The sequence below is a fragment of the Cyanistes caeruleus genome, chromosome Z (assembly GCF_971803275.1).
Source record: "Cyanistes caeruleus chromosome Z, bCyaCae1.hap1.1, whole genome shotgun sequence".
Lineage (NCBI taxonomy): Eukaryota > Metazoa > Chordata > Aves > Passeriformes > Paridae > Cyanistes > Cyanistes caeruleus.
In genome coordinates, this window is record NC_141732.1 from 78,725,725 (window position 1) to 78,739,253 (window position 13,529).

The 13,529-nt window shown below is 43.1% G+C and overlaps 1 protein-coding gene across 1 annotated transcript in view; it reads left to right on the forward strand.

The window, feature by feature from the left end:
* Positions 1 to 13,529, forward strand: part of LOC111940990 (urea transporter 2-like) — a 126,089-nt gene that overhangs the window by 86,296 nt on the left and 26,264 nt on the right. The window lies entirely within an intron of this gene.

Sequence of the window (13,529 nt, forward strand, 5' to 3'; positions counted from 1 at the left end):
TTTGCAAATTGGAATTCCCAACACGGAGGTGCATAAAAACCTCTTATGTCTTTTGTATCACAGATTGGTCTGAGAGGCAAAATCATTTAAGTGTGGCAATAAAGCAGAGACAACCAAAGCAGGTGAATTGTGCTCTGCAGGTGAATGCAGGTCACCTCACTCTAGAGAAAGGAGCAGCTTTGCCATTTCACTTCCCAGTAAGAGCTGCAGAGCTCTGTGGGCTCTCTTTACAGATTCCATTGCCATGTGCACTTGGCTTATTAATTAAAACATATTCTTTACTGTTTTCAATACATTAAATTGAATGTGTCTAATGAATATCCAGCTGCACTCTTCTTTCTTTATACATAACAATTTAGAATCATAAATTGCACTCATTTCAACCCAGGAACATTTTTCCCATTATATGGCTGCTGGTGATAATGTATCAGACAGCAATAATGATGCTTGATTTTCATAAGCTGCACTAAATGGTAAGTGCTCAGAGCTACATGTTTTGATTAGCAGACTAAGCAAACCATGACATAAGAATCCTTATTTACACTGACTACTAGGGATTTTTTCACAAGGTGATTTATTTAAGCAAAGGGGCAGTTTAAGTGTACCTGACCTGCCTTAACTGAGTTCTAGGTCATCTCAAGCTGGACATCTGTGACACACAAAGCACTTGAGTGATTGTCTTATCTAAACTAGACATGCAAAATCTTATGCTAGAATTCATTCTGTGCAAGATTTTCCAGGAAAAATAAAACCTATTTAGTTGCTGTGTGTATAGAAGTTGAATCAGAAGCAGAATATAATCTGGAGAGTAGACAAGAGTACCTGCAGACAAAAGAAAAGGTTTTTTGTCCCAAATGCAGGTTTCTATGCCCTCCGTCCCTTCTCCACCTCTCCTCCATCCTTCTCTGCACCAACCTTGTGTCCCTCATGCCCTCCCTTCACCGCGCAGCTACACTTCTTCCATTTCACAAGTGCAGTCCCTTCCTGGCACACTAAAAAAAGGCAAACACACCCATGTATGCCTTCACTCGCCTCTCTGCCTTGTTCCTTCAGCTCCACCTATCGACGTCCTGAAAAGCGGGCGGCCGGGGCAGCAGGTCCCTTCTGTCTGTCCCTGCAGACGCACGGAGGTGACCGCGCCGCTGGGTCAGCACTTGGAGGGGCACGGCTGACCTCTGTGGGGCCAGGACAGCCGGACAGACAAGCTGTGCTGCCCTGCCACGCTTAGCTGGGTATTAATCCCTTGGGCTCTGACAGAGAACTGCGCTGTAGTTAAGAAAAGCGGGATGCAAGCCAGCCAGAAGGAAGAATTATCCTTAGCATCATTGCCAGACTGCTTGGTTTGAAGGGTGTCCCGAAGCTATAGGAGGCAATCAGTGTAAACTATAGAGAGGTGAAGAAATTAAGATGAAAGAATGTTCAGCCACGTGAAATCTGAGCTCTTATTTGGTTCAAACTTACTGCTAGTGTTTGACCCTGATCACAAAGTATTTTTTCACTTTAAGTATCTCTTAGCATCTTTCACAGCTTTTCTGTGCTCATGTCTGAAGGAGTGTGTCAGATCGTCCCCATCTTACCTGGAATGGCACACACCCAAATAATTGATGGCAAATAAGGTCACAAGGGAGAGAAGTTCCTCTCCCAGCAGAATTAGATTGTTCCAGTCCGTGCTGGGGAAGTCACCTCTGGCTCCATGGTCAGGCAGAGGTGGTGATGGCAGTGGGAGACTTCAGAGGGTTGCTCTGGAACATTAAAATGATTCATACTTCCAAATAACTTTTTGATCCCCAGCTGGAAGCAAAATGTGAAGTGTTAAGTATCATTTTGAAGCAAGGACTGGGAAACTTTTCTCCAGCAATATATTTGGTTTAAATTTGGTTTGGTAAGTAGCCCAAACTACTGGATGTGCCTCTAAAAGCATTACTGGAGATGACTGTCAGTGCTGGTTGTATTCAGAAACACACTCGCAGCTCTGCAGGTCTCCAAGCAGAGTCTGAACCCTCACAGATTACAGACTGGTGCTGGAAGTCACAGAAAAATGGGCATTTACATCATCTTTGGTAGAAATACCTTGACAACAGGCTCTCCATGTCCTGGCACTTGTGGTTCCAGAAACTCGAGATGGAAGTGGAAGGGGAGGGGGGGATTAGAGGTATTTTGTTTCTGCCATCATAATGAAAGATTTGGTCAGATACATCCGACACAGTCAGAGACTGAGCAACACATCCATCATGGGGTTCTGAAGGGCAACATTATAGCTTTTATCTTCTCTCCTACATATCTGAAGTTTATAAAGTAATTTGGCAAACCTTTCTGGAGATAACCTGTCACCTGGAAGGTTTACAGCCTTGCTTCTGCTCTGCACTACCTAAAGAGGGAAAGGAGGTGTTCAAATCCATCCCTGGGAACTCAGCTGGGCTGAGGGGAGGTAGCACAGGGAATGAATTTGGCTTGCAGCTTGCTGTATCAGATAAGAGCTATGAGAACTGATAGGATGTGATCCAGCTCAAGGCTCTGCAACAGCAGAGGCAAAATTTGCGCACAGGCATTTTGGGAATGAGAGACAGAGCTGAAAGAGAAAGTCTTGTGGGGGATACCCCAGAGAACTGGATTTGCAGCTCCTCCTGCTGCCACAAAATATTGGTACTGTTCCTATGAGAGCCTGACATCTCCTGGGAGGAGTTATAATCCCTGACACCCCAGTCTCTCCCCAGCAGCAGTGTCAGCAACCAGACTCTGGCCAAAACCAAACAGACAGGTACCAATAGCACACAGCCATCTGACCACTTGCTAGCATGCCCACAGAGTGTGCTGCTCCCAGCCATCTATTTGCTGTATATCAGGACCTGTGGTGCCTGCAGCTTGGAACTGTTGTATCTCTGCTCACCACTTCCCTGCTCTGAATTGCTCAATCGAGCATGTAGCTGCAGGAGCCACACTTTTTGTCAAGATGCTGTAGTCGATAGAGACACGTCCCCACCCCAGGCATTTGGACAGAGATTTTTACTCACTCTTGCAGGGGGGGGTTGTGTGTTTCTTCTTTCTTCTTTCTTTCTTTTTATTTTGTTGGGGTTTTTTTGTTTTTTGTTGTTGGTTTTTGTGGAGCGCTTTTTTTTCTTATTTTTGGGGTGTTTTTTGGTTTTGGTTTGGTTTGGTTTTTGGGTTTTGGTGGCTTTTTTTTTTTGTTTTAATCAAGCAGAAAAGCAGTTCCAACAAAAAGACTGGTGTGACTGGGAAAAGAGGTGAGATATGTTCATTCTGCTGGAGGAAACATAGGCTGAGGACATACAGTGTCTTCTGTCTAGAAGGGATAACCCAGGAAAGAGCAGCACTCCTGTGCCCTGCACTCAGGCTATAAGAATCACAGAATCATCACAGAATGGTTTGGGTTGGGAGGCACCTTAAAGCTGATCCAGTTCCAACACTGCCATGGGCAGGGACACCTTCCACTATCCTAGGTTGCTCCAGCCCCATCTGTCCTGGCCTTGAACACTGCAGGGATCCAGGGGCAGCCACAGCTGCTCTGGGCACCCTGTGCCACAGCCTGCCTCCTCCCAGTCAGGAATTCCTTCCCTACATCCCATCTAACCCAGACTTTTTTCAGCATGAAGCCATTCCCCCTCATCCAGGCCCTTGTCCAAAGCCCATTCCCAGCACTCCTGTGGTTCCTTTAGGTACTTGAATGGTGCAGTAAAGTCACCCTGAAGCCTTCTCTTCTCCAGGCTGAACAGTAAGATATGGCTGTGGCCTCATGAACAGCGTACCAAGGCAAGACTCAGATACCTGAAGTCAGAAACACCAGATAAGCTTTGTCATTTGAAATAGGTCCAGGGTCCCGGGGCACTCTTCAAGGCAAAAACCACACAGCCCATGTGTTTGGTGAAAGTCCAAACCAAACTGCCTCTTTATACAAGTCATGAGGCTGTGGACTTGTTCTGCAGCCCCACACTATTTCTTAAATGTGTGCCTTTTTTTCACACACATTTAAGCAACCAGTGCATAATCCCCACAGCTGCACATTTGCACTGTAAATTTACTGTCTGGTTCACTACCCCCTCCTCACACACACACACTCACACACACACATGTACATGTAATCATGCTCAGTCTGTGCCAAGGCTGCAAAACCAATTCATAAACCACCTAAAGTTAACATGAAAAATTTTGTCCTTGACCATCAAGTTTCTGCAGAGTGATAGACTTGGTTCAGGTACAACACAGGGGCAGAAATGGTTCAGATTTTCATGCAGAAATGAGCTCCTGGGGGTGTGGGGTTTTCTTTGGTAGTGGGAACACAGCAAATATTCCAGGAAGCTTCTACCAGAAAGTTATGCAAAACAACAACAACCATCTCACCAACTTCCAAACCTTATCATTCCCCTTCCCCCGTCACCTCCAAGTTATTATCTGCAAACCACATTTTTAAACTGTAACAAAGAAAACAGAATAAAATCAATAGCTCTTTTTGCAGCTAGAAGGACAGAAATATTCAGCTCCCCAGTGGGAAAACTGGGAAAACTTCTCTCTTTCTTCCTTTCCTTCTAATTTTAAACTTTACTTAAGGTTCAGTGATTGAACAAAAGCAGACAGAAAATATTGCAATTATCTGACGTACAGAAGTGTAACATGAAGTCTGCTCATTATGGATAATATTTATGGCAGATCATAACGTTAAATTACAACTCAGCCGCCTCAGCCAGAAATTTGTAACACCACACATGTGCTTCTAATTAAGGGCTTTTGAAGTTGCCCTGGATATTTATTTTCAAGGGATTTAGTGCACAGAACGATTAAAGTTTGCTCTTGTTAGGAGTTCTACAATTGAAAAAAAAATTAAGAGAGATTGCAACTGGACCTCAAACTAATATATACATTCCTTTTTGCATGAGTGTATATGTGTACATCTGTTTATCTTTTGCCATAAAAAAAAATAAAAACGTGTGTGTTAACATAGATAAAATAATATATTAAAAAGAGGGAGACAAAGGGCCCTTTGTTTCAAATGTGGTCCGAGTCCAAAATTTGTGACCGTAATTTTGTTTATAGGAAATCCTTTATAATGCTAGTTTAGTGTTTCCATATGGAATTCTCATAGGACTCTTTTCTCCCTCCCCCTCAACCCCCCCATGTCCCTCTTTTATTTGGATAAGGCAAGAGAAAAGTGAATGTACATTCCAAAGATGCATAGTCATTCCGGATCAAATTCAATGGATTCTGGCAAGAGTTGAAAAACACAGATGCAGTGTTTTAGGTCTCCTGCTGTGCAGCCTCCAGCCATGAGTGTCTGGTTGAAGCACTTTGTAAAATCATGAAAACCCTATTAAATTCATGAAATATGATATACTGCATTTTTCGAGCTAACTTTCCATTGAACTGTCCATGAAGATGGAATTTGGCTGGCTTGCTTATGGTGTTCACAGGCACACACACACACACACACACACACACACACACACACATACACACTCAGGCATCCCTGTGTGCACACCAAGACACAGCCAGGAGCTGCTGCAGTCCTTCATCCTCTGCTTCTTCAGCTGAACCTTCTTCTCCAAACCAGCAGAGCCTGGATCAAAGCTCAGGAGTTCCCATCAAGCCTGCTCTGTCTTTGCACCACACAACTCACACAACGACCCCCAGCAATTAAAGAGGTCCTGATGTTTAGGCAGAGGGAAGCGAGCGTCCAACACAGCTGCCCCTCTTCCAACTTAAAACAAAATCCCTTGCTAGGAAACTGAAAGCAGCCTGATATTCTTACTTCATTTCCTATTGGGTTTCACATAATAAAATCATCATATGTTTAGGATTGGGTTTCTTTTCTCCTCTTCTAAATGAAAAAGTGAGAGCAGACCCCTGAGGAGAAAGGTCTTGCTGTTAAAATTGTCCTCGAGACACAGGCAGTTGTGGCCCCTTCCATGCCTGTCAGAGGGAGAAAAATATGTATTTTAGTGAAGCTGGCCTGCCCTTGCTTATTTATGTCTAGGCACCCACGTGGCTGAAAGCTGTAATAAGTTTAATGAAATGTGGCTGTACCTGAGCTCACCATGCTCATGAGGTTTTCCTTACCTCCGCGTGAGGCAGACGGAGCTCTCCCATAAAATACGCTGTACTTCCAACCGCGTCTTTCACTCAAGGATCTGTAGGTACTTTAGAAACATTGAGATTCATAAATGCTCAGGCCAGACAGGACATTTGAGCATTCAGCCCGTGTAATACTGACTGTAAACTTCATCCCGTGGCTGCTGTATTGAGTGCAGAGGTGTTGACTTCCAGTTTTGAGATGAAGACTTCAAGAGAAGAGGGATCCACTGCCTTCCCTGCTAGTTTGCTCCAACAACTATTCAGTCCTTCTGCTAGAAACATTACCATGCAATAAATAAGCCTTGAGGTTTAAGATAATACTACTAACAGGCAGATTTAAGTCGTATGTCTGTGGTTAAGATTGTCCACGGGAGTCTGAACTCCAAGCTCTTTAAGCAAAAATAGTGATAATGTGCATCCTTTTCTGGCCACAGTCTCTACCAAGTTCTGCTCCACCAAATCTACAGATAATTTTTAATATTTTGTGTTGAAATTGTGATTATACTTGAATATGTCTCCATCATTTTGGTACAGGGTTTCCCATTTTTGTTGTGTACATTTCCTGTCAGTAGATGGTAGAAAGATGGAGGTTGGATACTTGTTAATTAGGTTCACATCTTCTGATGAGCAGTGTTATTGCAAGCAGAAAATCAGTTCAAGACTAGGGATTTCTTTGCAAGTCAAATACCCAGAAATTTGTCCATGTAACTTTAAAATTCCAGATCCCTTTGGAATGGAAATAAAGGCTTTAATTTCAGGACCACAGTGCAATTTTGACACATTTGCTGGCCTCAGATACGCCAAAACAGAGATAATAGGCTGTCTGCTATTTCCCATTCCAAATAAGAAGGGAAAAGGAATGCCTAGAGTCCCTTAAGTACTCACTTTTTTGGTATAAATAGTTTTGAACTTGAGCTTGTTTCAGCATTGTTGTTTGCATAAGGGTTAGATGTGAATTCTCTTAGGTTTTGATTAGATGATTTACCTGCTGTAGGTGCCTGTATATCTCTATTTACTAAAAAAGGAGGTCTAAGGTAACTTACTTGGACCTCCATGTCTTTTTAGACCCTTTTTTTTGGATGAGAATCCCTCTTTTTTCGTTGCAAAACCACATTGAAATAGGGTATTTTCCCAGGTCTTGCTACAGCAGTAATTTTCTAAGAACATAAACAAAAATGGATGTATCAGAGATACTTTTTTGTTGATGAGGTTAGATTGTGGTATAATTCTGTATCACGTACCTGCTGAGTTATTTTACGTGTCTTTAAATGTCATTGATATTATGATTCATAATACAATGCTCTGTGGTCTTCCAATTTCCTTTAAAAAAACTGAATCATACATTTGCAGACACTAAAGCAACATTAATTAGCGAGGTTTGTGTTAACAGACATCTTGAGAGGATTAATGTGCAAAAATTAGATAACCAAGTGCATGCCATTAAGGCTTAAAGTGCTTCTCCTGCTGTGTCATGTGAACATTTTATGTGGAAAAACACCTGTATTCTCCATCATGCAACAAAATAATGGGGGACTTAATAAGCTTTACTAATTCGATATATAAAGTGGCAGCTACAGGAAGCAGGTATTTACTGGAAAGGAAGATTGTTTAAAAGAAACAGGCAGAAACGGCCTGGGAATATTTTACTGGATATCCAGTGAGCAAGCTGAGTGAAAATAAATTTTGGCATGCTCCTGCCATTGTCTTAGCCTCCACACTCCAAGCCCAGCCCTTGCTGGCTACAGCTGTCACCACAGGCTGCACAGCCCTTTTGGCAGGGACACATCTCTTGCAGGGCTACCTTTGGTGGCAGTGACCAGTGTCCATGACTTGGGGTCCCTGTTACTCCAGGAACATGAACTACAGGTGACAACTCATTAACCATCTCTGACCAAGATGTTAATGATGACCTTGCAGTGCCAGAGCTCCCAAATTCCCTGGCTGTGTGAGCCAGCTCAGACCAGAGCCCCAGGGACATGAACTCACAGGTTGGTTCCAGAGGTGCCATGGAGGTGGGGAACACAATCCATAGAACTCACAAAGGTCTTTAACCCTGCTACTCTTTACTTATACAACAATGCATACAAAAGGTCATGGACTGTTGAGTGAGTCCAGAGGAGGGTGACAAAGGGCTGGAGCCCCTGTGCTCTGGAGGCAGCCTGGGAGAGCTGGGGCTGCTCCCCTGCACAAGTATTCAGGCTCCAGGGAGAGCTGAGAGCCCCTGGCAGGGCCTAAAGGGGCTCCAGGAGAGCTGCCCAGGGACTGGGGACAAGGCCTGCAGGGACAGGAAATAGATGTTGCAAACTTCCCATTCCTGGAGATGTTCAAAGTCAGGCTGAATGGGGTTCTGAGTAACCTGGTCTAGTGAAAGGCGTCCCTGCCCAAGGAAGGGTTGGAACTGCATGGTCTTTAAGGTCTCTCCCAATCCAAACCATTCTGTGACTCCATCTTTCTAAAACAAACAGAAATCTCCCCCAAAAAGAGCGGATTACACACACTCCCATAGCTATGCTCTCTCCTCATTCCTGCATGATTTGAATTTGGATCAAAGTCTCTTTGTGGAACCAGGGTTCTACTTGCCTCTGGAAAGGTTATATCTCAGTTCTGCATTCATGCAGTGTACTAGAGTCCACTCAGCTTCATGACCAACACAGAAAATTTTACCACCATGCAAATAACCGTACGTGATAGAACATTATCATTAGGATTGGGAGCAATAGCCAATCACTCCATAAATTCTCATTTCTATACCCACAACCATTCATCACTTCAAATCCCATTTAGGAAGCTTTTGGATCACAATCTCTCTTCCCTCTCACCAATAGCAATAAGACTGCGTAAAGAAAAACATTTTGCTTATTGCTCAAATGCAATGAAATGCTTCTTCTACCACACAAGGCACCAGATCCCAAATCCTTCCCTGCTGCCCAAGGCAAAACTCCAACAAGAGAGTTCAAAACAACCATATCATTACTGGCATCCTGTTTGCTATGCACTGGAGGGGTGTTTGCCATGGATTAACAGGGATGGTATAGTTCAACAGTTATTTCCTAAAATTCCCATTTAAAATATTTATAAGGTAAAATGCTAGTTTTTTGAAATACAATTCCCCATCCACTTGCAAATCCTAGTAACCAAAAAAAAAAAAAACAAACCAAAAAAACACACAAAACCAAAACACTGTACTTTAAATTAATTTGAACTCTCTTGCTGGCGTTCTATTTTTAGATATAGGATTTATGTTAGCTGTTCTAACAAGATTATATTCTTCAGTATTATTCACATTATTCTTACTATTACCCTATATTACATATAGGGTTCCTTTTGGAAGCCTTAATAATATATCCCACTAGGCCACGTGCTCTGCATATGCAGCCCAAAAAGATGGCTCTGCTCCAAGATAGTCTGGAACAGAAACATGGAACAAAGGAAAAGTTTGATACAGAAAAACCTGTAGAAACGTGAGCACAATACAAGGCAAACCTGGTCAGCTGAGCAGGCAGGAGCTCAGCACACCAGAGCCTGACTGCTACCAAATATTATTGCTCACACCACTGGGCTGATTTCATTCAGTTCACTTATTCCTAACAAGGCAATTAGTCTCACCACCACGGCTCCAATTTCCCAGTGAGCTTGGAAGAAGACTGGGAGAACAAGAGAAAATAGGAAGAAACTGATTAACATCAAATTCAACAAAGCTCTAGAATAGGCTTTACATGGAAGTACCTAGGGAGAAACACAGCTGGTTCTTAGATGCAGAAAGGGCTTGTCTATGGGGTTACAAATTGGATTTATGGGTGGCAATCAGGAGGAGGACTTGGTAGCCCAGGGCTTGTTGTGTACATATAGCAGGGATTACAGCTTTAGATCCAAAGGGAAAAATTGGATAGACATATGTTTCAGAACAGCAAAATTATACAAAGAATTTAAAGGCTATTAAAAGCAAAATCTATGCACACACCCAAAAAAAAAAAAACAAAACCAATTTACAGAGAACAGAGGCCACCTATTACTAAAAAGTACCAGTCATTTTTATCACAGAATCATCACAGAGGTTAGAAGAGACATTCAATACCACATAGTCCCACCATCAACCAACACCACCATAATCACCCTTAAAATCCAGATGCTCCTTAAACAGTTCCAGAGATGGTAACTCCACCACCTCCTTGGGTAACTTATTTCAATGCCTGACCACTCTTGCAGTGACATTTTTTTTTCTTTCCAGAATATATCTGAAGTTCCTGTGGCAGAACTTAAAGCCATTTCCTCTCACCCTTTCACTTTGGACGTGGCAGCCAAGACTGACCCTTACCTCACTCCACCCTCCTGTCAGGGAGTTGTAGAGAGTGAGAAGGCTCCCCCTGAGCCTCCTTTTCTCCAGACTAAAAAACTCTGACTCTCTCAGCTCCTCCTCATGACATTTCTAGACTCCTCACCCACAAGATTATGAAGAGCAATTGCACTTGTACTGCAGATATACAAATTAAACTCTTATTTGCCATCTCCAGATCCTGTTCAGGGCCAGGTTGGACAGGGCTTGGAGCAACCTGGAACAGTGGAAGGTGTCCCTGCCCATGGCAGGGGGTGGAACAAGTTGATCTTTAAGGACACTTCCAATCCAAACCATCATGTGATTTGGTGATTCTGCAATAGACAAACTTCTGTTTGGTGCTTTGAAAGATTCCCAATAAGCACAAGCTATGCCCACAGGTCTCACAATGCATTTGGGAGTATGTACCAGTTAAGATCCACAGTGATAATCCGTGGCTAAAGTTTGATTAGCCCCTGAAAACGCTATGAGGCAGAGATCCTCATTCAGAGCCCCCTGAAGTTAAGAGAAAGTCTTCAAAAATTACTTCAAGGGGGTTTGCAAGTAGCTCACAAGGATTTGATTTCCAGGACTGTTGATCTGTTGCCTTCCATGAGCACTAATTTTACTGATACATCTTTCAATGTGGTTCAGCTATCTCTTGGATAATTTCAAGTCTGCCAAGTCAGATGGATGTGCTGCATGCCGTGGTCCATAAAAATGAAAGGCCAGCTATTAATTGACTTTGCCTTCAGCTTAGTGACTTTGGAAAAGTCCCTCTTGCAGCCACAACATTTAATTTATTGGGAGATATATTTGGATCTATTTATTTCAAGAACAAAATTGTCTGGTTTGCTGCCATTTATTTTATAAAAGAGATAATAAAAATGTAATGAGTATGGAGATTCAAAAGTGGAAATGACACAAAGAAAGCAATAATCATTAAAATAAAAATATAAACAAGTCTATAAACCAAACCCTCAAGACATTTGCCATGTATAATGTAACTTTTATACCTCTTACTTCATAATGCATAACTTTACAAGAAAATTAATTTAATGCTTTTGCTAACCTTACTCAACCCCAATCAAGTAAAAGGTAGCAAGAAAAACAATTATATGCACACACAGTAAGCTTTCATTTAGTTCAAGTGGTGATTCAAGTATTTCAATAGCATAATAAAGACCTGAAATCTATTTAACCAATGGCAATACCAAAATGCCTGAAACTCTGTTTTTCACATGAGACTTCTTGGATATTTAAATCCACATAAACTTCTATGGCAGGGCTTTTCTGGGATACTTACCTGTGCTGACCTCTATAAATTTCATCGTGAAATTCAGCCATGGTACAGAAATAAACTCCATACACAGCAGCAGTCTTGCAGGAGGGCTTGTGGCCAAAACATGCTGCCAGTAATGATGGAGAGGGTCAGTCTGAGAGGGCAGGAGGAAAGGATTGATACTCACCAGCCCACCCCTGGTAGGATCACCCACAGCAGAGGGTTTAGCCATGGCAGTTCACACCATAAGTCAAACCCATCCCTGGAAGTGTCCAGTACCAGGTTGGACGGGGCTTGGGGAAACCTGGCGCAGTAGAAGGTGTCCCTGCCTGTAGCAGGAGGTAGAAGGAGATGGTCTTCCAGGTCCCTTTCAGCCCAAACCATTCTGTGATCCTGTGTTCAGAGCTCAGGCCCAGCCTGAGCTGGCAAATCATCACCAAACCATCCATGGGACGTCATGACACCTCCCGTGGTGCTGAAAGGGGTTGTCAGAACAGAGAAAAAGGGCTGAAAAGCTCTTTAAACCATCACCTCCCTCCATGAGGTCCCACCCCAAGCTCCCAGCAGAGTGATTCCCATTTTGCTGCAGAGGGAAAGGCTGAATCACAGAGGTATTGAAGTGGTAGGTTAAAATTGGGGCATTTAGTCCTTACATCTACTCAGAGATAATTGGCTTAATTTTCCCTGTTGTGAGGCCTTCCTGCCTCCTGCTGCCTTCAAAAGACATCAGACTGCACACACACAGATTAGAAAATAGCACTGACTGTTAAAATGTTTGATTACAGATATTTCCATAATCACAAGCAAACATGTCAGACTTAAATGATCCTACTCTTAGGCTCCCCACCTGTAAAACATGAAACAAGACACTTCATGCACTTTTCTAAAGCAAGGGCAGGGTTATTTCTAGAGCTGACTGAGGCCTTAGGCAATGGAAGAACCATGCTCAGAAGGTCCAGGGATAAGTAAGTATATGCTGCATAAAATATTTTAAGAGGCTTTCAGAAGCAGGAAGCGCTTCTCTGTAGTAATAAATCCCTGAAGGTTTTGCTGCCCTTGAGTTCAGTGACACGGCTGAGATATCCATGGTCATATAAAGATTGCAATTCTCTAAGCAGCTTTGTGGATAGCCAAAGGCAAGATCTACAAACCAGTCATTATCACAATTCATATCAATTATTTTTAAAACTGATGAAAAGACAAAAGCTTCAGCTCGGTAGGTGGCCTGTTCCAGAGAGGACAACAGAGCAAACCATGTGTCCCCTGACTTCAGCAGGGCTTGAACAGGGACTTGGTGTCTTGTGAGTCACAAATGCAGGAGCTTTGGACAGATCCTGACGGGCAACCAACCCCATTGGGGCCAGAGAATTCAGGCACTCACATTGCTGCAGAAAAGCACGAACTTAATGCAGTTCTGATAAAATAAGGATGTTTCCTTCAGTTGCCCTCATTTTCAGCTCTGTCAACAAGCACGACATTCTTCATGTTAGGCTGGAAAACTAAGAGAAGTGTTTTCTGATCAAGCCGCACCCCAGGACAGGAGCCAGCTGCCAGCAGAGGTGGAGCAGCTCACTGTGCCTGGGACAGGAGTCAGGGAGAGTCAGCTGCCAGGCTGGATGATATTTTGGCAGGATGAATGCAACCCACAGGTCACTTGTCCTCTGCCTTGTGCATGTCCATTCTCCAATGAGTCAAAAGTCCCTTGCACCAAGTCAAGGAACAAGGCAGGAACAGCAGTGCCCAAGTTCCCCTCACACCATCCTGTATCTGGCTATGAATGACTGCTGAACTTCAAGACTAATTCCCTTTTCCAAATTCTCAGCTTCTTACACTTTTACAACTTAAAATACTTAT